Below are 21,916 nucleotides of genomic sequence, written 5' to 3' on the forward strand. Positions count from 1 at the left end.
CCACACATGCACAAAGCCTGGAGTTACTACCTGTAGGAAGGACATGCTTGCTTTCAAAAATCACAAAGTTCAAAATGACTAACTATAGGAAGGACATGCCCCCGTCAACAAACGCACAAAATCTGGAGTCACTACCTATAGAAAAAACATGCTCGCTTCAACACACACACAAGGTCTGGAGTCACTACCTATAGTAAGAACATGCTCACTTCCACACACAAACACACACAAGTCTGGAGTCATTACCTACAGGAAGGACATGCTCACTTCCACACATGCACATAGTCTGGAGTCACAACCTATCTTAAGGACATGGTCACTTCCACACACGCAGCAAGTTTGGAGTCACTACCTATAGGAAGGACATGCTAACTTCCACACACGCACAAAGTCTGGAGTCACTACCTATAGGAAGGACATGCTTGCTTCTACACATGCAGAAAGTCTGGAGTCACTACATATAGGAAGGACATGCTTGCTTCTACACATGCAGAAAGTCTGGAGTCACTACCTATAGGAAGGACATGCTTGCTTCCACACATGCACAAAGTCTGTAGTCACTACCTATAGGAAGGACATGCTTGCTTCTACACATGCAGAAAGTCTGGAGTCACTACCTATAGGAAGGACATGCTTGCTTCTACACATGCAGAAAGTCTGGAGTCACTACCTATAGGAAGGACATGCTTGCTTCTACACATGCAGAAAGTCTGGAGTCACTACCTATAGGAAGGACATGCTTGCTTCCACACATGCACAAAGTCTGTAGTCACTACCTATAGGAAGGACATGCTTGCTTCTACACATGCAGAAAGTCTGGAGTCACTACCTATAGGAAGGACATGCTTGCTTCCACACATGCACAAAGTCTGTAGTCACTACCTATAGGAAGGACATGCTTGCGCCCACACAGGCACAAAGTCTGGAGTCACTTCCTATAGGAACTTTAGGAAGGACATGCTCGCTTCCACAAATGCAATATCTGGAGTCACTACTTATAGGAAGGACATGCTTGCTTCAACACATGCACAAGTCTGGAGTTACTACCTATAGGAAGGACATGCTCACTTCCACACATGCACAAAGTCTGGAGTCACTACTTGTAGGAAGGACATGTTTACTCCCACACAGGCACAGAGTCTGGAGTCACTACCTATAGGAAGGACATGCTTGCTTCCACACATGTACAAAGTCTGACGTCACTACCTATAGGAAGAACATGCTCACTTCCACACACATACAAATTCCTAACCAAGCAGTATACTACTTGCAGAGCACAGCTTGCCTGGCTCTTAATGTTGCTATTGCAGCAAGTCTAGACAACCTCCCTGTCCCAAGGATGGATGAGCCATTATCAATCAGTCACTCCTTTTCTCCCCCTTTGCACTCCCACCAGCACTTTAGCTAGTAGCTGAACCTGGGTAATCTGGGTAGCAGTAAAGCCTGTATCCCTTGGACTTAAGAGAGAGTGGTTTGACTTTAGGCTCTGAAAACTCCCAAACAGCATTATAGCAGATTTGAAGGGATTAAGCTGTAGTTTTTTTGACAGAAAGTATTTATGAAGTGATGTAAACTCCTTTTGTAGAGAATATTCAATGTCTTTGACTATAAAGGCTGAATGGAATGCAAATACATCATTAACATAGAAGACCAGAGAAGTACTGTGTATGAAATATCACTGAGGAAGTGAGAAAATACAACAGGCCCTTGGACAGAAACTTGTAGGACTACAGAGGTGAATGTACTTGAAAAAACAGTTGTCTATTATTTAATTCTGAAAATGTTACATTTATTAGATATCTGGAAATCTAGGATGCAACATTCTGTGCTAACACCTATATTTTGTCATTTTTGAAGAATAAGGTGGTGGTTGACTCCCCTAAAGGCTTTTTTTCAGGTCTGTGGAGATTCTTGCAGATATATCCTTTTCATGTGATGGAGTAAATTAGGTTTGTCATCATGTAGAGGGTTGTAATTATGCCAGTGTCTTCTCCAAATCCATGTTGTGAATCTGTAAGTTTACAATAGGAGTTAATATACTTACCTGTTTGTCCAGAAACTATCTTGACAAATAGCTTTGATATTGGGCTACAGTTTTAGGCTCATTGCTTCATAGGTTGTTACTAGGTAATGACCACTAGGGCCCTTACAAGTCAAGCCATTTTGCCCAATCCATTTGGGTCCTGAGTATCATGGGCATCTATGCAGGAGGGAGGGATGGATGTCAGTAGGTAGGTAACTAAGGATTTGTAGAGGAGTATTTTGGATAATAATTTCGTATTGATTGCCTCTGTCCATAAGGAACACAGCGACCATACTGGGGGTTAATTTGTAATTTCTGACCCAATTGTCATGGTTTCTTTTGAATAGGGTCAGGGATGAACCTATTCCATAGTCTGCAGAGCCTTTGAAACACATGTCTTCCTCTTCAGCATGCTCTGCTTATGTGACAAGTGAAGTTCAGATCCCTGAATCTAGTGTTTCTAGTACTTTTTGTTTTGTGCATGTGCAACAAATCCATCAGGGCTGGATCTGAGGAAGCCCTGTAAGTCAGGCAAAGATCCCATCTTAGCAGCCTGTAGAAGATTAATACAGGGACAGAACCTTTAGGAGATTAGTCTAGGACAGGTATCCATGTCTTGAATTCTTTTGTTGTGAAACCTTTGTGGGCATTCCAACTGTTGCAACTGTCTTATTAGATACATGCCAAAGGGGGCATTGTATTCAATGACAGGTCTAATAATGGCTGAGTTAAGTGGGTCTATAACTTCCTTGGACATAGATGCCATTCCCTCACCTATAAGTTGGGTGACATTGAATGATTTTCTTACTATCTTAGCTACGTGTTGGTCAAAGACCAGATTGCTGTCGACATATATTCCCAGATCCCATACTACTGGGCAGACTCTTAGTGCTGTTTTTTCAATGGATTAATTAACTCAGGTTGACAGTTTCTCAAAGGGAATTATAATCCAGTTTTTGGAACTGAGTTTTAGGCCATGATTTTGGCACCAGTCATTTGTCTGTGATAACCCTCTTGCAAAACTTTGGTGTCTTGGGAGAATTTATAATACCTCCCAAGTTCCAGTCATTTGCAAACTTGGTCAGCCAGAGGCCTTGACCACTAGCCATGACTAATGAGAAGAAGATGCCAAACAGGAATGGGCCCAGCATGGAGCCCTAGAGTACTCCGCTGGTGAGCAGTCTCTTGGTGTAGGTGGCTTACCAGTCCTAACTCCCTGGGTCCTTTCTCTGAGTCAGCCAGCAATCAAGATTATCAACAATGCCTGAGATGGGTATTGCATTGAATACCTTGGCTAGGTCAAGATATGAAATGCAGTATGCACTGTTTTACCCTTATCCATTGCCTTGGTGACCCTCTCAAAGAAGTCTACTAGATTAAGTAGGCATAACCTTCCCTTAATGCCAAATTGGGATGGGTCCAGTGTCTGTATGTTGCCAATGTCCTTGTTTATCATTTAGATGATAATTAATTTTATTGCATATTAGGCTTCTAGACCAGTGGGTCTGTAGTTCCTTGGGTGGATGCTGTCTCGGACATGAATGACTGATGCAGTCCTCTGTTCACTTGGATTGTAGGACTGCAGTTGAAGAGTGCTTCAATGGTCCTGATAAATCATATTTTAGACTTTTTAGGAGGCAACCTGGGATGTTGCCAGGACCAATGCAGGCAGTGTTCTTGGCTTAAGTGATTGCTGCCAGCACCTGGTGCCTACTAATAGTTGGGAGTAGTATCTCAGAATGGATTTCACATTGAAGAGCTGGGTAGGGGAGCTGGGGTGAAGTTTGAGCTGAATTTATCAGCCAGTAAATTTGCTGTGTTAACCTGATCATTGAAGGTGGTACCATTCACCACCAGTTCAGCACAGTGTTGTGTGTTATCCTTAAGGTTCCTGACACAGCTGAAGAAAGCATATCCTGACCTTGTAGTTGGCCTTGTTGTTCTTAATTACACCTCGTAGATTCTTGTTTAGTAGTGTAGTAGATCATTTGTCTTTAAGGGATTTACATTTTCTGACTTTGGCCATGAGTTTTCTTCTTTTATTATATACCTTGTTTAGTTGAGGATTTCACCAGTGGAGTTTGTTTTAGTCTTTGTTTTGGGTTTATTTATTTACTTTAAGGAACAGCCCCCTCTAGGTACCCATTCACATGTTTGTATAATGACTCTCTGAATAATTCTGTACAGGTAGCTGTGGTTTCAGGATTAATGGAAACTTTGAATTTTGACAGACTTCCACTAAATAAGATATAGTTTACCTTAGAATAGTTCTTAACTCTTACTACTTATTTAGCTGGGTTTTCTAACTTTATTTTTACTTCAAAGGTGACAGCATTGCAATCCGACCTCACTAGTGTGGATGTGACATGATGGGGGTTGCGCTGTAACATGTTGGTGAGTACAAACTCCAGTATAGGTGATGCTCTAGTTAGAGTGTGCACTATCTGTTTCAGGGTGTTTGTGTAAATAAAATATAGGAGCATTGTGCCTGTGAGTTTGAGGCCATGTATGTTTCCTAGTCTATAGAGGGGTAGTTAATATCACCCATGAATAGGATGTTTCATTGGATGGTGATGGCCTCTAATAGGTTTAGGTAAGAATCATGAGACTCTAGGGGCATAGATGGTGACTTGTAACTAGCCATGATATGGTGAGGGACCTTATGTATGGTGACATGTATGATGATGAGCTCCATGGTATCATGCTGTTTATCCAACCTGAATGTATGTTTAAAGTAGATCGAGAAACCCCCCACCTTTGGCCCCAGTCTGTGCTGTTGTTGGTCTAAAGGTGTGGAAGGCTCTGTAGTTTTGCACTGCTGGAGTACTTTCTATGGCTTTAAACCAAATTTTGGTCATAATACAGATGTTTACATTCTCTGGAGTGAGGAGATCTTGCAGGGTGAAGAGTGTTTTTGTTTAGGCTCTGAACATTGAGCAGCAACACCTTAAGGCTGCTTGCAGAATTTTTCACTATGTTTGTAGTTTTGTCTTTCTGGCATTGCCTAAAAAGGCTCTAATGGGGTAGATAAAGTTTTAGCCAATATCCAAAAGCTTAGTGGGGACAGATACAGCCTGTCCTTGGCAAGGTTATATCGTCTGTCAATCATGTCCTCCCATGCTGAAAGATATTTGATCCCCCAGGAGTGACACCAAAAACTAAGCCAGTTATTAAAATCAATAATTTTATGTTCAAACTGTGGCATATTTCTTGGTAAAGGTAGAATGTTGATCTGTGCAAGGCTTGTGCTTATCTGTGGCACATATTCTGAAAAAAATATTATGTCTTTTTCATATAGTCCAGTGAGGTATGCCTTGGGTCATTTAAATCCACATGGACTATGATAGAATCATATTGGTACCTAGGGTTCAGCGACTTGAGTGTGTATATGATATTGTAGAAAATGGCTCCAGATAAACAACCAAGTCTCATCTTCTCCTTGTCTGACCAGGTGAGTGTGTCTGTGTGTTGCACAATGGAGTCCCCGATGACAAGTGTATTATGTAAAGTATATGCTTGCCTTACGGGCTTTGCTCTTGGGGGACCATGGATTGTAGGCTTATGTGAGATGTTTTGTTTCTTTTGGTGCATGTGTTTTAGTGTCTGCTGAGGAGCAGTGTTACCATTAGGTGGTATTGGAGGTCTTTGAGAGAAGTGCATTTTCTGACAATCTGTATGTGTGGTGAGCAGTGTGTGTGACTGATGTAATGTGGCTATTCCTGACAACCTCCTTCCTTTGTTGGTGGCTTGAGGGACACTTAGAGGTAGGACATAGGAAGAGGGAGCAAAAGTGCATGTTTAAGTTGTACTGGAACTCTCTGTAACATTTGGAAATGTGTGAAAAGGGGCTTGGCCATAGTTTGGTGTCAGATGTTTAAGAAATAAGGGCGAATAATCGTCAGTGTTACGGCCATACTTTTCTTCAACTTTTCAGAAGCTTCTCCACTGTTGTGATGATATTTGTTTGAAATAGAAAGATACATAGTTTGAAGGTTAACCTTAATTGTATGGGGGGGGATTGTGAGATGGAGTAGTGATAATAATGAAGCTGTCATTAAACTCTTGTGGCATGTTACTTTCCATCATTTAAAATATAAGTTGCTGTGTCTGTTTTTATCTTGGAGATTTACGATGTGATTTGCCAAAATAAATGAGGTTTAGCTGACATCAGTATTTGTCACAATCTGAGGGGGGTAATATTTGAAATTTTTGACTACAAGTTTATACTTTTTGTATAGCAAAAGAAATTTCTGATGCACAGCTTCAAGGAAGTTTCTCTTCCAGGTTTACAAAGTAATGTTTTGCATGATATTTCATATAATGAAAGAGCAGTTGTTAACCCTAACTCTTTTATTTCTAAGTGGTGATATCTGGAGGCATATGTGATTAAAAGGGTCTAGAGCTTTTAACAACTCACTTTCTTAATATACAGGTACCCAGCTAATGCTGCTAAGTTTTGTTTCAATGAAATCATCCTAGAATTCAGGAAACTCCCCAATCTAGACTAATTTAGGCAAAGGTAGTATTGAATTGAAGGAACAAATGGGAAATGGTCAGGTAGGTAGGTAGGAAGGCTGATAACCATGTCTATTTTTAGAGAATATCAGTGATGCTTTGGTCAAGGAAGGTATGCTTATTGCTAAAGGGGTTGAACCTATTAGAGGAAAGTTGTTGTTGTTGTTGTTGTCTTTCGGCTTTTAGGGGTTAGGGGTCGCCACAGCAGACCTCCGGTCCGCTAATGATTGGCAGTAAATTTTGTGGCCGTTTTTTTTTGCCAATCAAGTCAATGCTATGGTCAATTAACAGAAGGAAGTTATTTGTTTATGAAAGCCTTAGAGTGTCTTGCAAAATTAATTCCATTGTGGTGTAGTTAGTGGGTGGTACAATATAGTTAGCATCTGTACTGCTGTTGATAGAGTTATTGATTTGAAGCTGCAGTTAGAGGGATGTTTGAGGAGATTATTGTTTTCTCCAAGCACTGCTGCCTTACCTTTCTGATGTATTTTTATAAGTGTAATGACTCTTCTACCATGAGAAGTCTTTTTTGCTTTACTAAAAATATTAAGCAGTTGCTGTTTATAAAGGATGAGGGGCACAACGTATTTCTGAGCCAGCTGCACAAATTACATCAGAGGAGAGATTAGCAATCCATGCTTCTAGTGTATACAACTCTGATATTTATGCAGGAAAACACAATGCCTTTTGTTGGAGGGGATGTTAAACGAGTGAAAGTTTGGGGTTTAGACAATGATTTAGGGGTCCTAGATTTGGGTTTATCTCTCCCAACAATAAAAGTTGTAATGAGGGAAGAAATATGATGCAGGCTAAAGCTGAAAGCAGTTTCTGTTTTCCAAGATGATATTTGCTTAGTTTTGGCAGATGTGAGACTATGATATAGCTGAGATCTAAATGCTGTATGTTAGACAATGGGAAGTGATTAATAGATATTCTACAAGTATTATGGGTTGTCTATCTTGATTTTGTTCCAAATTTAATATCGAACTGTGGGTGGGTTAGTCAGTGGTTCTGGAAATTCTCTATGAGGACTCGTGTGTAATAATAAGTACAATATCTAACAACATGACCTCTGATACATTGATTGTCATAAAGGGAATTTGGCTATTTTGGTAGCATGTTAGGTCAGCATGGTTTGGTGTGGGAGAACTGACAGTAGGACACTAAATGTCAGGTTTCAGGTGAGGGTGTAATACAGATTATTGTGTACCAGGAGTCTACTATAGCTATGCCATTAGTGCAGTAGAATTAGGGAGCATCCAGAAGATGCAGAAATTGAGAATGTTAAGTGGTGATGGAGAGGGGTATGATGAAATAAATGAGAGAGTATATGGAGGTTAATGTGTGAGCGGCTGAGCACAGCACAAGTAGTACTTGCAACTGTGAGCACAATGAAACCAAGTAATGAGAGTTTCGATGCAGGAATAGTGTACCTAATATATGTGATAACATCACAGTTGTTTGTAATGGTTTACTAACTTGAATGCAAAGTTTCTAGAGTATACAGGGACTGGAAAAGAAGGTGTATAAAGGAACAGACCCCTGAGGTGGCTGGGGATGGAAGCAGAAGGACAGAGAAGAAGCCCCAGAGTAGAGACAAGAGGTGACCAATCAGTGTGTGCATGTGTACATCAGCCATGTGTAAGTAAGTGTAAACAAACAGCTGCTCTAGTTTAATGGCCCACAAAGAATGCCAAAGGTTTCAGAAATCTATCTATTTATCTATCTATCTATCTATCTATCTATCTATCTATCTATCTATCTATCTATCTATCTATCTATCTATCTATCTCTCTATCTATCTATCTTTATCCATCCTTCCATCCACAATCCTTTTTCACATTTTTGCACATGGGGAAGGGGTGTCACTTCAGCAGTGACAATCATCTAGAGGCAAGAATTACATTGCCATGTGTAGCTCTTAAATGAGTACCAGGAAGATGGCTATGTAAGCAGTTCTATTTATGTATGTCTATTATATATGGGAACCAAGCTGAGGGCTTACAAAGTTATACAAGCTACTGGAAGCTTAAGAAGAGAACATTTTGATGAAGTTTTATGAGGGGAATGCTGCTCTAAGGGTGTAGCCATTCCTGTCAGATGGCCATCACAATGTAAGCTAAAGCTTGCACCCCACTAAAGTGGGAAAAGGCTTTGCTTTAAAAAAATGGTAATAACTATGCTTTTAGTTTGAGGGTGAAAACATGCACAAGCAAGGAGAGGACATATGAAGCCCTGTGAAGACACAGGTGTTCACTTCAGTAATGCGGAGCAAGGTTAGGGTCACAATACAAACATCTTCATCGCCAGTATTTTGGTAAGGGTACTAAACAGCTTCATGGCTGGTTTGATGACAGCTTTTCTATTCAACCTTCACCTCTGAGATGGGAATACCCAGTACCATGGAATGGATGGGCAGTGGTCCATTGGGAATTATTAATAGCTGTTTGGCATGAGAGCAGAAAAAATGTAAAGCAAATCTACAGCTACCACTGTAGTCATTGACATCTATAGACCAACATCTCAATACCTACATTAATTAATTGAATTACTATACCTGCTTGACCACATAAGCATGCAAGAAAACTGCTGACAGTGTATGTGAAAGAGCAAATTTTTAGACAATGCATTTCAACTTATACAAGAGGAAACAGTATATTACACAGTGCATGTGTCAGTCATTCACATTCAGATATATTTCAAAATATCAAAATATTTTAGCCCCTGATTTGAAGAGTGACCATTTCCTTATCTGTGTCTTCATGACTCTTATACATGTGATGCATGGGCCCTGGCCCAGAAATCAAGGAGCCTCAATCCTCACCACTAACACCAGTGAGGGGCGTCTCATATAGGAGAAAAGGATAACAAATACACACAGTAAAGTGCAATTTCCCTTAATAGCACACAGAGATCACAGTCAGTCCGTGGCTGGTCGCTCCCTTGCTCTCTAGGTCCCCAATAACACTCTCCACTGGCACAGCTATAGGGTCCAGATCTCAGCCTAGTAGGCAAGCTAAAACCTCCAGCACCCTCTCTGTCCAATCAGTTCTTCGTGTCCCTGCCCCAAGTAGCTAACACACACACACACTTTGAGAAGAGTTTATACAACCACACAGACACTCCTGGGGAAGGCTGGCACAGGTTCTCCAGCTGTGCCACTTTTACCCAGACTATACGGTAGTACCATTTGCCACCACCCACTAATATTTATCAGCTACTCAAAGGCCCTTAAAAGGATGTCCAGTTATTACTGTGCAATATTATTATCCAAATGGTAAGTGTGACTAAACAGTCAAGACTTATTAGAGTGACTTGGTACAGGATCACTATATACATGCAATGTACTGTAGAGCTTCAATTCTCTCTACACAAAACAGCCACAGTTGAAAGGGTTTAAAATATTTAATAATAAATATTAAAACACAAGACAATACTTTTTGCTACACATTGATAGTCAAGAGTTCAGAGATCACAGATAAATACTTAAAATAATTCAGTAGTACAGTTCTGACATCACAGAAAAAGATTTAGTCTAATCTTTCTAGTTTCTAGCTATTTCTAAGAGAAAACACAAGTCTAAGATAAACTTACATATAGAGCAAAGGCAGTGCTGAGTTGGCTGGTCAAGACAAAAATGCTTCAAGCTCTCTGATTCTCTCTGTTTTTAAAATCACATTCCTGGTTCACATTACATTATTCTTCACACTTCCCTGGGTTCCCAGGCTAACAGAAACTACATTTACATTCTTCACCTCTAGGCAGAAACCAGAGCAATAAAGGACATTTATGCATGCAAATTCTGGCTATTAACACTGGCCTTAAAACAATAGCAAGAATTCTTTCACCTAGACAGGCCAGAGCTGACTTTAAATATCAAAGACAGTCATAAAGTGCTTGATTTAACTTCCTTACAGCAGAGTGCACTGTTGTTACATTTTTTCCAGTTCTACGTGTAACACTATTTTTACTGTTTAAGACAACAAGCCTGTGGTTTACATTAATATTTACAGATGACAGAATTATCTCCAAAATTCTATCTGGCTAGGCTGGCAGCCTTCACCTATCTTCACCCAATCATTACATATCTCTTCCCCCTGGAGAACTCAAGCTAGTTTTTCAAGTGACCCTTGAGAAATGCTGCTTGAGGGAGTTAGGTCTATCTGAGTATACCTTACCCCATTCCCTGTCTTGAGAGCCCATCTGCATTGGCATTGCTAATCCCAATGCGGTGCTGCATGGATATATCATATGCTTGCAACCCCAGGCTCCATCTTAGTAACTTGCCATTTTGCTGGCTGGCTTTGTTTAACCATGTTAAGGGTTGTGATCTCTCATAACAGTGAGTTTTCTTCCATACAGATAAGGCTGAAGTTTCTGCAATGCCCACACTATGTCTAGACATTCCTTTTCTACAGCTGCATAGCATTCCTCCCTGTGTTGGAGCCTATGACTGAGATAAACCAATGGGTACTCTTCCCCCTCTGAAGAAATCTGGCTACGTACAGCCCCCACCCCATGGTTCAAAGCTTCCACCTGCACAACAAATTCCCTGCTGTAATCAGGACTGGCTAACACAGGGGGTCCTCCCAAAGCTTCTTTAAGCTTCTGGAATGCCTGCTCACATGCTGGGGTCCACACTACCTTATCTGGCCTGTTCTTCCTTGGCAGGTCTGTGAGGGGAGCACCTATGGTACTATAACTGGGGACAAACTTTCTGTAGTACCCTGCTTTCCCTAGAAATGCTCTCACCTGTTTTTTAGTAACATGCACAGGCCATGCCTGAATGGCTTCCACTTTGGTAGGTTCTGGCCTTATCTTACCACTCCCCACTCTATGTCCTAGGTAGGAGACCTCTGCCATGCCCACCTGACATTTGCTCGGCTTAATGGTCAACCCTACCCTCTGTAGTCTGCCCAGCACCTCCCTGACATGTTGAAGGTGGTCTGGCCAGGAATGGCTGTAGATGGCAATTTTCATCTAGGTAAGCAAGGGTAAACCCTCCTGCTCCTGCTAGGATATGATCTACCAGCCTCTTGAAAGTTGCTGGGGCATTCTTCATCCCAAAGGCCATCTTTGTGAACTCATACAACCTGAAAGGAGTCACAAAGGCTGACTTCTTTCTAGCACTGGGAGTCAAGGGCACCTGCCAGTAACCCTTGGTAAGATCAATGGTTGTAAGATACTTAGACCCACCCAGCTGTCTAGGGCCTCATCTGTACTAGGCATGGGGTAAGCATCTGACTCTCTGTGACTAATTAATTTCCTGTAGTCCACACAGAACCTGGTGCTGCCATCCCTCTTTGGCACCAGTACCACTGGGGAGGCCCAGAGGCTGTTGGACTCTTGAACCACCCCTAGTTCCAAAATCTCCTGTACCTCCTCCCTCAGAGTCTGTTTGACTCTCCCAGGCACTCTGTAAGGGGCCTGACTAATAAGACTTTGGGGTTCTGCATCCACCTGGTGCTGCCCCAGGTGGTGCACCCTGGTTTCCCAGTGAACATGTCCCCAAATTCCTGCAACACTGGTCGGATATCTCGAACCTGGGTAGAGATAGCTGCTGGGACATTGCTACCCCTTCCACTGAGGTGTCAGCCTGAGTCTCACTGAGGAGATCAGTCCCCAGATCCCCCTCAGACTCCTATTGAAATCCACTGCAGATGCTCAGCACAAGGGCCTCCCTATAATGGTAAGGTTTCATCATGTTAACATGGTACAATTTGTGCCTGTTCCTTCTGCCTAGCAGTTACACCATGTAATTAACATCACTTACCTTTCTTACCACCTTGTAGGGTCTGTCCTAAGCTGCTTGCAGCTTGTTGTGTCTGACAGGAATGAGAACCATTACCTGCTGCCCCACAGCATGCTCTCTAGCTTGAGCATTCCTAGGCTTCTGCCAGGTTCTCCTGGGTCGACCCCATGAGTTCCCTTAGCCTTGTCCTGAGGTTTAGGACATATGCCACAACAGATGCCTTGTGAGACTTGCACTCACCTTCTCACTCATCTTGAATTAAACCTAGAGGTCCCCTCACCCTATGCCCATACAGCAACTCAAAGGGTGAAAAACCTGTGTATTCCTGGGGAACCTCTCTGTAAGCAAATAACAGATGGGGCAAATATTTGTCCCACTCCTCTCTTAAACTTATCTGTGAATGCCCATAGCATGGACTTGATTGTAGAGTTTAACCTCTCAACAAGACCATTAGTCTGGGGATGGTAGGGGATGGTCTTCATATACTTCAGCCCACAGGACTTCCACAGACAAGCCAGCAGGTCTGACATGAAATTGGCACCTCTGCCAGTCAGTATTTCTTTTGGGAAAACTACCCTGTTGAAAATCTCTAACAAAGCATTTGTCACCTTCTTTGCCTCAGTTAAGGACAAAGCCACTGCCTCAGGGTATTGTGTAGCATAATCCACTACCACTAGGATATACTTTTTTCCCTGTGGAACTTGGGATACTCAGAGGACCCACAATATCCATAGCTTCCCTCTGAAATGGCTCCTCAATCACAGGCAAAGTCATCAAAGGAGCTCTCACATTTTCTCCTGCCTTGCCTACCATTTGGCACTGCTCACAGGTCCTGCAGTACCCTGTTACATCTCTGGAAATTCCAGGCCAATAGAAGCTCTGCATAATACGCCTCTTTTTACATTTTATGTCCATATGACCTGCAAAGGGAATATCATGGGCTATGGCTAGAAACACACAATGGTAGGTTCTCGGCACTACCAACTGCTGTACTCTCTCACCTTCTAGCCCTCCCTCAGGGATCCACTCTCTGTACAGTAACCCTTTGTCCCAGTATACAGATTCCCCCTTTCCTTGAGAATCAGGTGCCTCCCTAGCTACCTGGCACAGACCTTGCAATGTAGGGTCTGAGAGCTGAGCATGTCTCAACTATCTCCTTGTAACCCTTCCCAGCTCCCCTTCCACAAGAAGTCTGGCATCCTCTGACAGTGGTGCTTCACTGTCAGCCTGGGTGCTACTACTCACCTCTACCTTTGCAGTCACTCTGTCCAAGGGGCCATCTGTACCCCCAAGCAGCTGTGGCTCACCTTCAGTTTCACTGCTACAAAGCTTCCTCCGTGAAGTAACCACCTCACCAGTCCTGGCTGCAAGTATGCAGTCTGTCTGGGTCTCCCCCAGGCTACCAGACCAACATGCTTGTCTCCTAGTCTGACTGTGTATAACTGCATAAACACATGGTACTGCCTCATCCAAATCCTTCCCTATCAAGACATCTGCAGGATGGTAGTTTGGTACCCTGATTGTCTCAAGAAAACCTACTATTGGCATTTTGTCTTTCCCACTTACTGGCTCCCTCACCTTTTGTTCCTCACCTTGCCTCCATGGACACCTGTATGTCACATGGCCCCACTGGTTGCATTCAAAACATTTAACCCTAGCTCCTGGACGTGTAACTGGACTAGTGGCTTCCCCTGCTACTGGCAGATTCTGTTGGGGGAGTCTGTGCTTCCCACCATGGATTCCTTTGGATCCATGAGCGGTACTGGGGGTCCCTTTTCTGTGCAGGGCTGCCCTGCTTGCCAGGTATAGGTCTCCCTTCTTCCCCAACTCATCAGAAGTAGCACATTGTCTCTCAGCTAACCAGATCCTCATGTCCTCAGGGAAAGTGCTAAGGGCTTGTTCCCTCACCAAAAGGTCTGCCAGCCCTTTAAAAGTGGTGACCTGACATCCACTCACCCACCTATGGAAATAAGTGCTCAGTTCAGCAACATATTCACACACACACACACACACACACTTTCATCTGCCTTGTGTCTATGCTCACGAAACTTTTTCCTATATGTTTCAGGTGTTAGCTTAAACAATTCTAAACATGCAACATCAGACATTTTTGACAAAACAGTTACAGCTTTACCATGGAGTATGGGGGTCAGGAACTGTACCCAGAGCCTTTGGTCAACACTAAACTGTTTGCATATCCTCTCAAACATATGAATGACACTATCAAAATTATCCCCCTCTTTAAACTGCGGAAGAAATTTACTGACCTTTTGTGCTTCTGGTGTCCAGTTACTACCTTCCCCATTACCTCCATAACTCTGGCAAAGAGTCAGCATTTCCCTCTCATGCCTCCTCTGCTGGTCCTTTTCCTCGGCTTCTATCTTCAAATGCCTGACCTCCAAGTCACATCTCTTTTGCTCCAGATGGATTTTTAAGTCCTCTGCAGAAATGTTGAGCTGTCCATTCTCTGAGGATATCATATCTCCACTGCCAGTCTGATTGTCCTCCTAGTTGCTGTTTTCTGATACAGCTGTAACCAAGGTTGTAATCAGGTCTGCCTTAATCAGGTTTCCATGAACCAGTCCCCTAGCCTGGAACATCTCCACAAGCTGGCTTCTTGTTAGCTTTCCATACTCCGCTGCTGACATGCTGCCTGCTCACCCTGACTAACTAAGCTAACAAAAGAAATAAAACAATTGTGATCTGAACTCTGAGTATTCACTGCGTGGCTGATTTAGAATACAAAACACCTTCAGAGCACACTGTACACAAGCTACAGGAATTCACTCTACCCACACCACTACAAGCCAATTAGTATTTGCCAACCAATTAATATGTGGTGTAGATATCCCACCACTGCCAAACAATTAATATGTGATGCCCGTGCCCTGGCCCAGCCATCAAGGAGCCTCAATCCTCACCACTAACACCAGTGAGGGGCATCTCATATAGGAGGAAAGGATAACAAATACACACAGAAAAGTGCAATTTCTCTTAAGAGCACACAGAGATCACAGTCAGTCCGGGGCTGGTCACTCCCTTGCTCTCCAGGTCCACAATAAGACTCCCCACTGGCACAACTATAGGGTCCAGATCTCAGCCTCATGGGCAAGCTGAAGCTTCCAGCACTCTCTCTGTCCAGCCACTGCTTCGTACCCCTGCCCCAAGTAGCTGACATACACACACACACACACACACACACACACACACACACACACACACACACACACACACACACACACACTCACGTCGAGATTTGATCTATATACAATCACACAGACACTCCTGAGGAAGGCTGGCACATATTCAATAGCTATGCCCCCTTCTGACCAGACTATATGGTAGTACCAGCTGCCACCAACCACTACTTATCAGCTACTATAAGGCTCTTACAAAGGGTGACCAATTCTACTGTGTAATGTTACTATTATCCAAATGGTAAATGTATCCAAGACTAAGACTATTTAAGAGTGGCCTATATAGTGTCCCCAGATACATATGCAAGTACCCTAAGAGCTTATATATCTCTAAAACAAACCAGCCACAATTAAAAGGTTTAAATATATTTAATAATAAATAATACAGTACTTGGAACACATCTAGAGCCTGTTTACTGCATTTCCTGTGTTGCACTTAATTTAAAATCGTTTTTTCTCTAAAAACTGCATTTTACCTGATTTTGGCCTAGCACTCAAGTGTGGGGTCATTTATTGCACTGTTGTGATTATTTTGCTGCTTGTGTATCTCTGCTACCTTTAAACTACAACAAAAAGAAAAAAAAAATCTTGCTTTTTTCCCACTTTCTGAAAGTTAAGAAAGTTCAGTTACAGATTTGCTGTTCTGAACTGTTTGGAAGTTTCTAGAAGGCCAGTGCTTGCTGGGGCTAAAGGGAAGTCTCTGTGTTCACCAGTGGGAGTGGTTAACACTGAACAGCCTGCCTGTCCCTGGAGGAGTGGTTACTGCCTAGAAGCTGTAGTTTTATTGGCCATTTTGGGTCAATTCTAAACTCCTTGAGCTCTCTCTCTTAAAACCCTACAACTCTCTTTTTGCGCGGTTTTGCGCACTGAGCAGTGTCGGGCAGTGCCGCCTAAACAGGTTTAAATTATTTCAGGCTCCACAAAGTCTGCACTTCCCTTTTTCCCTTAGAACTGTTCAAACTCTCAAAGTAATCACTCTATTGTCTTTTTAAAGCCCTGCACTTGCTCAGCTCTTATAAGGAAACACTAACTAACTAAAGCACTACACCCTCCTTGACTTCTCATAAGTATTAGGCTCCTGATTGGTCCTTCCTGATCAAGTGAAAAATCAGTTCCCTTCCCTAATCTGATCAGTAAAAAAAAACAGTTCCCTATACCAATCTGGTATGTCCAAGGGTCAGTTTCAAGGTTAATCTCCAGTCCAGCTGATGAATCTGGGAATTTTGAGGCAATGTTACAATTGCCTTATGTACACAGACAATCCTCTCCTCCTTCCAACAAACTCTAATACATGTGAGAGATGCAGTTACACAGCCAAACTGGAGGCAGAGCTCTCTCAACCCAAGACTGACACAGTCAGTCAGGAGGAAAAGGTAAGCACCCGCACCACAAATCCAGTCTCGCACAGACCTATTGCATCTGCATACCCAACACATAAACACACAAAAACATACTCGGAGGCTCTAAATAAAAATCTGCCTAAACAGCAAAGACCTCCTAAGCAGATATCCAAGCAACAGCCACCCCTCAACAATACCCACGAATCACATATCTCACAAAATCAGTGTGCCTCACAGTCACAGCCCTTAAGGCCAAATAACACACCAAATACACTTGTTATAGGGGACTCTATTGTCTGGAACACTGACGTCCCGCTCACCAAGGAGATGGTCACTGTAAGCTGCCTGTCAGGTGCCAGGATCCAACACATAACGCAAGCACTCAGGCCACTCCAAAAGAAGTACAAGTATAACTCCATCATTGTCCATGCTGGTGTGAATGACCTGAGACGTACCTCCCTGGACTACATGAAAAGAGACACAGAGGAGCTCTCTGGCCATGTAGCCCAGGCTGGTATGACCCTAACCTTGAGTAGCATCTTGCCCTCACCAAGAATGATGCCACAGTATAAAGACAAAATTATCAGTTTCAACAATTGGCTAAAGTATTGGTGTCATTCAAAGGGGATCCAGTGTCTGTCAGCCTGGGATGACATGCTCGACAAGCCACGTTGCTTCGCTAGGGACGGCTTGCATCTGTCACCCTTAGGCTTTCGTATACTGGCCAAGGCTCTTGCCACCCCCATAGTGCCTTTTTTAGGCAAGGCTCAAAGGACAAACCCACCTCCATAGACAACCCAAGGATAAAAAGCTAAAGGTAATGCTACTCAATGCCAGAAGTCTAAACCTCAAGATGCACGCACTCGAGGCCCTCCTCAGTATGGAGAAAATCGATGTCTGTGCAGTAACAGAAACCTGGTTCAAGGCTCCTGAGAGCACCCCAGCACTACCAGGTTATAACTCATACCATGCGTTTCGGCCCCAAAACTCAGACCGAAGCACAAAAGGAGGGGGGAGTATCTATAGTCATCAAAGATACCTACACCTCCAGGTTAGTGGCTCTGCACGAATCATCGGAAACCATCCATGTGCAACTAACAGAGGGCAAAACTGCCTTTCAGTTTGTAGCCTGCTACAGAACACCCTCCCTATTACAGGAACCCCACTTGGCATTCCTGAGAACACTGGAGAATATGAAAGTCTCTCCAAACACTATGTTATTGGCTGACTTCAACTACCCAAACATTGACTGGGAAAACTACTCAAGCCCAAACACCCTCCCCAATGGTTCCTTGAATTTATAAACTCTAACGCGATGGAACAACTGGTCACCACTCCCTCAAGAGGGAACAACATATTGGACCTGGTCATCACCAACATGGGGACTCTATGTTCCACACTAGAGGTAAACCTCTCATTGGTAAGATCAGACCATAAACAAAATTCCCTGGACATCCATATCCTGTCCCCACCCCCAGCCAAGGAAATCACTGTAAAGAATTTCTCAAAAGCCAACTTTGCACTTCTCAAGACTGAGGTGGAATCCTTCAAAGCCCCCGGGCCAGAGGATAATACAGCCCAATCTGCAGAATCCTTTACAAATGCATTCTATGAGCACCTGCAGGAATGCATGGATCGTGCTATCCCAAATAAAACCAAGACTCACTCCTCCAAAAACAGGAGACCGGTCTGGTGGACCCTGGCCATAAATAAGCTATACAACAGAAGGAGGAAGCTACTACATGACAGAGCAAAATCCCAAAAAGGGAAGGCATCTCTGATCAGTATTAGCAAGAAACTTTGATCCCTCATAAAATCATCAAAGGCCAGTTTTGAAAGAAAAATTGCCCTAGACACTAAAGATAATCACAAGGCCTTCTTTAGTTATGTCAGGAATATGGGTGGAAACTCCCAGATATGCTCTGAATTGTTGCATAACGGTACAAAATATACTGAACCTACAGACATACCCAACATCCTGGCAGACAGATTCAGTGCAAACTTCTCCCTCCCTTCCTCCCCAAAGGAGCAAATACTTATCCCAACTGAATGTAACCTCCCTGACATCACAGATGCACAGGTGAAAGCTGCCCTCTCCAAAGCAAAAAACACAGCATCTATGGGACCGGACATTGTCCCAGGCTGTGTCCTACACAAGCTCCAAGAAGAACTGAACCCTCACATTAAGTCACTGTTTAAACTTAGCCTTACTACAGGATATGTACCCAAAGAATGGCGTACAGCTACAGTGGTCCCACTCCACAAAGGTGGTGCCACAACAGACCCCGGGAACTATCGCCCCATAAGCCTGACTTGTCTGCTCTGTAAAGCTATGGAGCGTATTATCATGGAACTCATAAACAAAGACATTGGGAGCCTCCAGACACTGGACCCTATCCAATTCGGCTTTGTTAAGGGCAGATCTTGCCTCTTAAACCTAGTTGATGTCTTTGAAACAGTTACCAAAGCCAAAGATGAGGGCAAGGTAGTCCACACAGCCTACCTGGACCTCGCAAAAGCCTTCGATGCAATACCCCACTCGGGCATCATAAATAAGCTTACCAGCTTAAATATCAACCCCTATATCACAAGATGGGCTGCAAACTGGCTCAGAGATAGAACCCACATGGTCAGAATTGCAGGTGCCATGTCCGAATCCAAACCAGTTACAAGTGGTGTCCCACAGGGCTCAATTCTGGGACCTCTCTTGTTCGGTATATACTTCTCTGAGGTTCAGGCTAACATGGGGGGATTATGGCTGACAAAGTTTGCAGATGACTGCAAACTGGGGGCCATAATCGAATCTCCAGCTGACACAAGCATCCTCCAAAAGGGTCTCACAGAGACGGATGCTTGGTGCCAGAGCCACAGCCTCAAGCTAAATGCTAAAAAGTGCATAGTCATCCCCTTTGGGAAAAGCAAGGTGCCCACAAATTACCACATAGGTGGTAATCCATTAAGTATGGAAGAAGTAATTAGAGATTTGGGGACCAACGTAGATAGTAATCTCTCCTTTGATAATCACGTTGCCAAAGTGGTTAGAAAGACCTTCTATATAGCCCACCTTATCCCGAAAGGGTTCGCATCTAGATCAAGAGAGGTCATTGTGCCCCTCTACTCATCACTCATCAGGCCCATAATTGAATACAGTGCCCCTTTTGGGATGTACCTTACCCGACACCTGCAGCAACTTGAGAGACCCCAAAAGTACCTCACCAAGAGGATCATGGGCTACAAACAGATGTCCTATGCAGCTCGACTAAAGAAACTCCAGCTCTACTCAGTTGCTTACCGCCTACTCAGAGGCGATCTACGCCTGACATACAAAGCCATGTCAAACCCAGAATTAATGGACATGCTCCACCTCAAAAAATCAAAGTCCCTTAGAGCTACACGCTCCAGGGACTTAAACCTCAGCACAAAAATAAATAGGACATGCTGGAGGGACAGATTAATTTGCCAGAGGCTCCCCTCACTCTGGAATAGAATCCCAATTCATATTAGACATAGCCCCTCGCTGACCCTCTTCAAGCGAAATCTGGATGCGTGGATGGGAAATCACAAATTCACCCCTGGGATCTCTTCTGTGTCCCTGCTAGACAGAGGTACAGTAAACTAATCTTAAAAGGGTACCTTCTGTGACCTACTTTATGGAGGCACAGTAGGCTAATCTAATAGGGAGGCGGAAGCCAAATATACTCTGGCTAGGCTTATAAATGCCCTAGGGCAGATAGCCTAGTATCTACCTATGAACCTATGAACCTATAATAAAAGCACCAGACAATACTCAATAACTCGACACAGCAACAAGGGAGATCAGAATCACAGGAAATATTTTAAAACCTGTTTTACATATATAAATAGAACACAGTTCACTCCTAGATGCCATTGCACCTGTTGTACAGAGGGACTTGTCTATGTACTAAAATGTAATTGCAATTTATACTATATAGGAGAGACATATAGAAGTTTTAAAGTACGCATACAGGAACATGTTAGGGATATCAAGAACAAGAGACTAGAAAGTCCTTTAGGTGCCCATGTTTTACATTACCATAATTCTAAGACTGATGATTTTAAAGGTTGTGTGTTAGAGAAGGTAGAGGTCTTACTTGGGGAACATAGAAATGTTAAGAATAAACTGCTACAGAAGGAAACATTGTTTATTTTAAAATATGGCACACTGGAGCCCTTTGGTCTTAACAGAGAGTGTAATTGGAAATATGCAATTTAAATAATTAATTGTTTTATTGAGTTGATTGTTAATTAAGGTATTTAGTGGATGTATTTAAGTTCATGTATTAGGATTTTTTTTACTCTTGGAAGGAATTCTATGCCGAGGCGCTAAGTGAACTAAATTTTTCTACTTTTGCATCTGTGGTGGTCATTTTTGTAGTATTTGGAAATATTTTAAAACAACATTGCAGGACAGTCTCACATAAATACAGAAAACATCTAAACCAATCTTACTAAGTCTTACTTACAGACAAATGCAAATACAGATGAGAAGTGCTGAAGATGGATGTGTTCAGATCCAAGACAAGATACAAAATACCCAGACTTTCTCTCTGAGATAGGTCTTAAATTAATAATGCACATTACTCCTGGATTAGCTAGATGACATCTCTATTTGACACCTGTATCTAGTTCCCAGGCTAAACAGGTACAACAGAATTTAACATGTCTCTATGAAAAATACTTATCTCTTAGAAGTTGACACTTATCCCTTAGAAGCTTGCCTGAAACTGGAAGTTGTAAAACAATTAACACTTTTACATTTTAAACCTAGTAATTATTTCTGTCTTAAGACAATACAAAGAAACTCTAGCTGAAGACATTCTGTTTTCTAGCTGTGGTAAACATAATCGTAAAACTCTTTACTTATTTTTCTCAAAGTTTGAAAGTTAACTCTGTATGTCCCAATTTCTACTATGAAAACATACATTTGCACAGGCATATAGTCCATATACATTTCTGCTCTTTTCCAGCAGGGTGCACTGTGGTTACATTTTTAAAGCTCTGCACATAATGACAAGCCTATGGATCATATTAATATTTACAATGACATAGAATCATTTACAAAATTCTA

This window comes from Protopterus annectens, chromosome 1.part2, assembly GCF_019279795.1.
Source record: "Protopterus annectens isolate FY-2018-M chromosome 1.part2, PAN1.0, whole genome shotgun sequence".
NCBI lineage: Eukaryota > Metazoa > Chordata > Ceratodontiformes > Protopteridae > Protopterus > Protopterus annectens.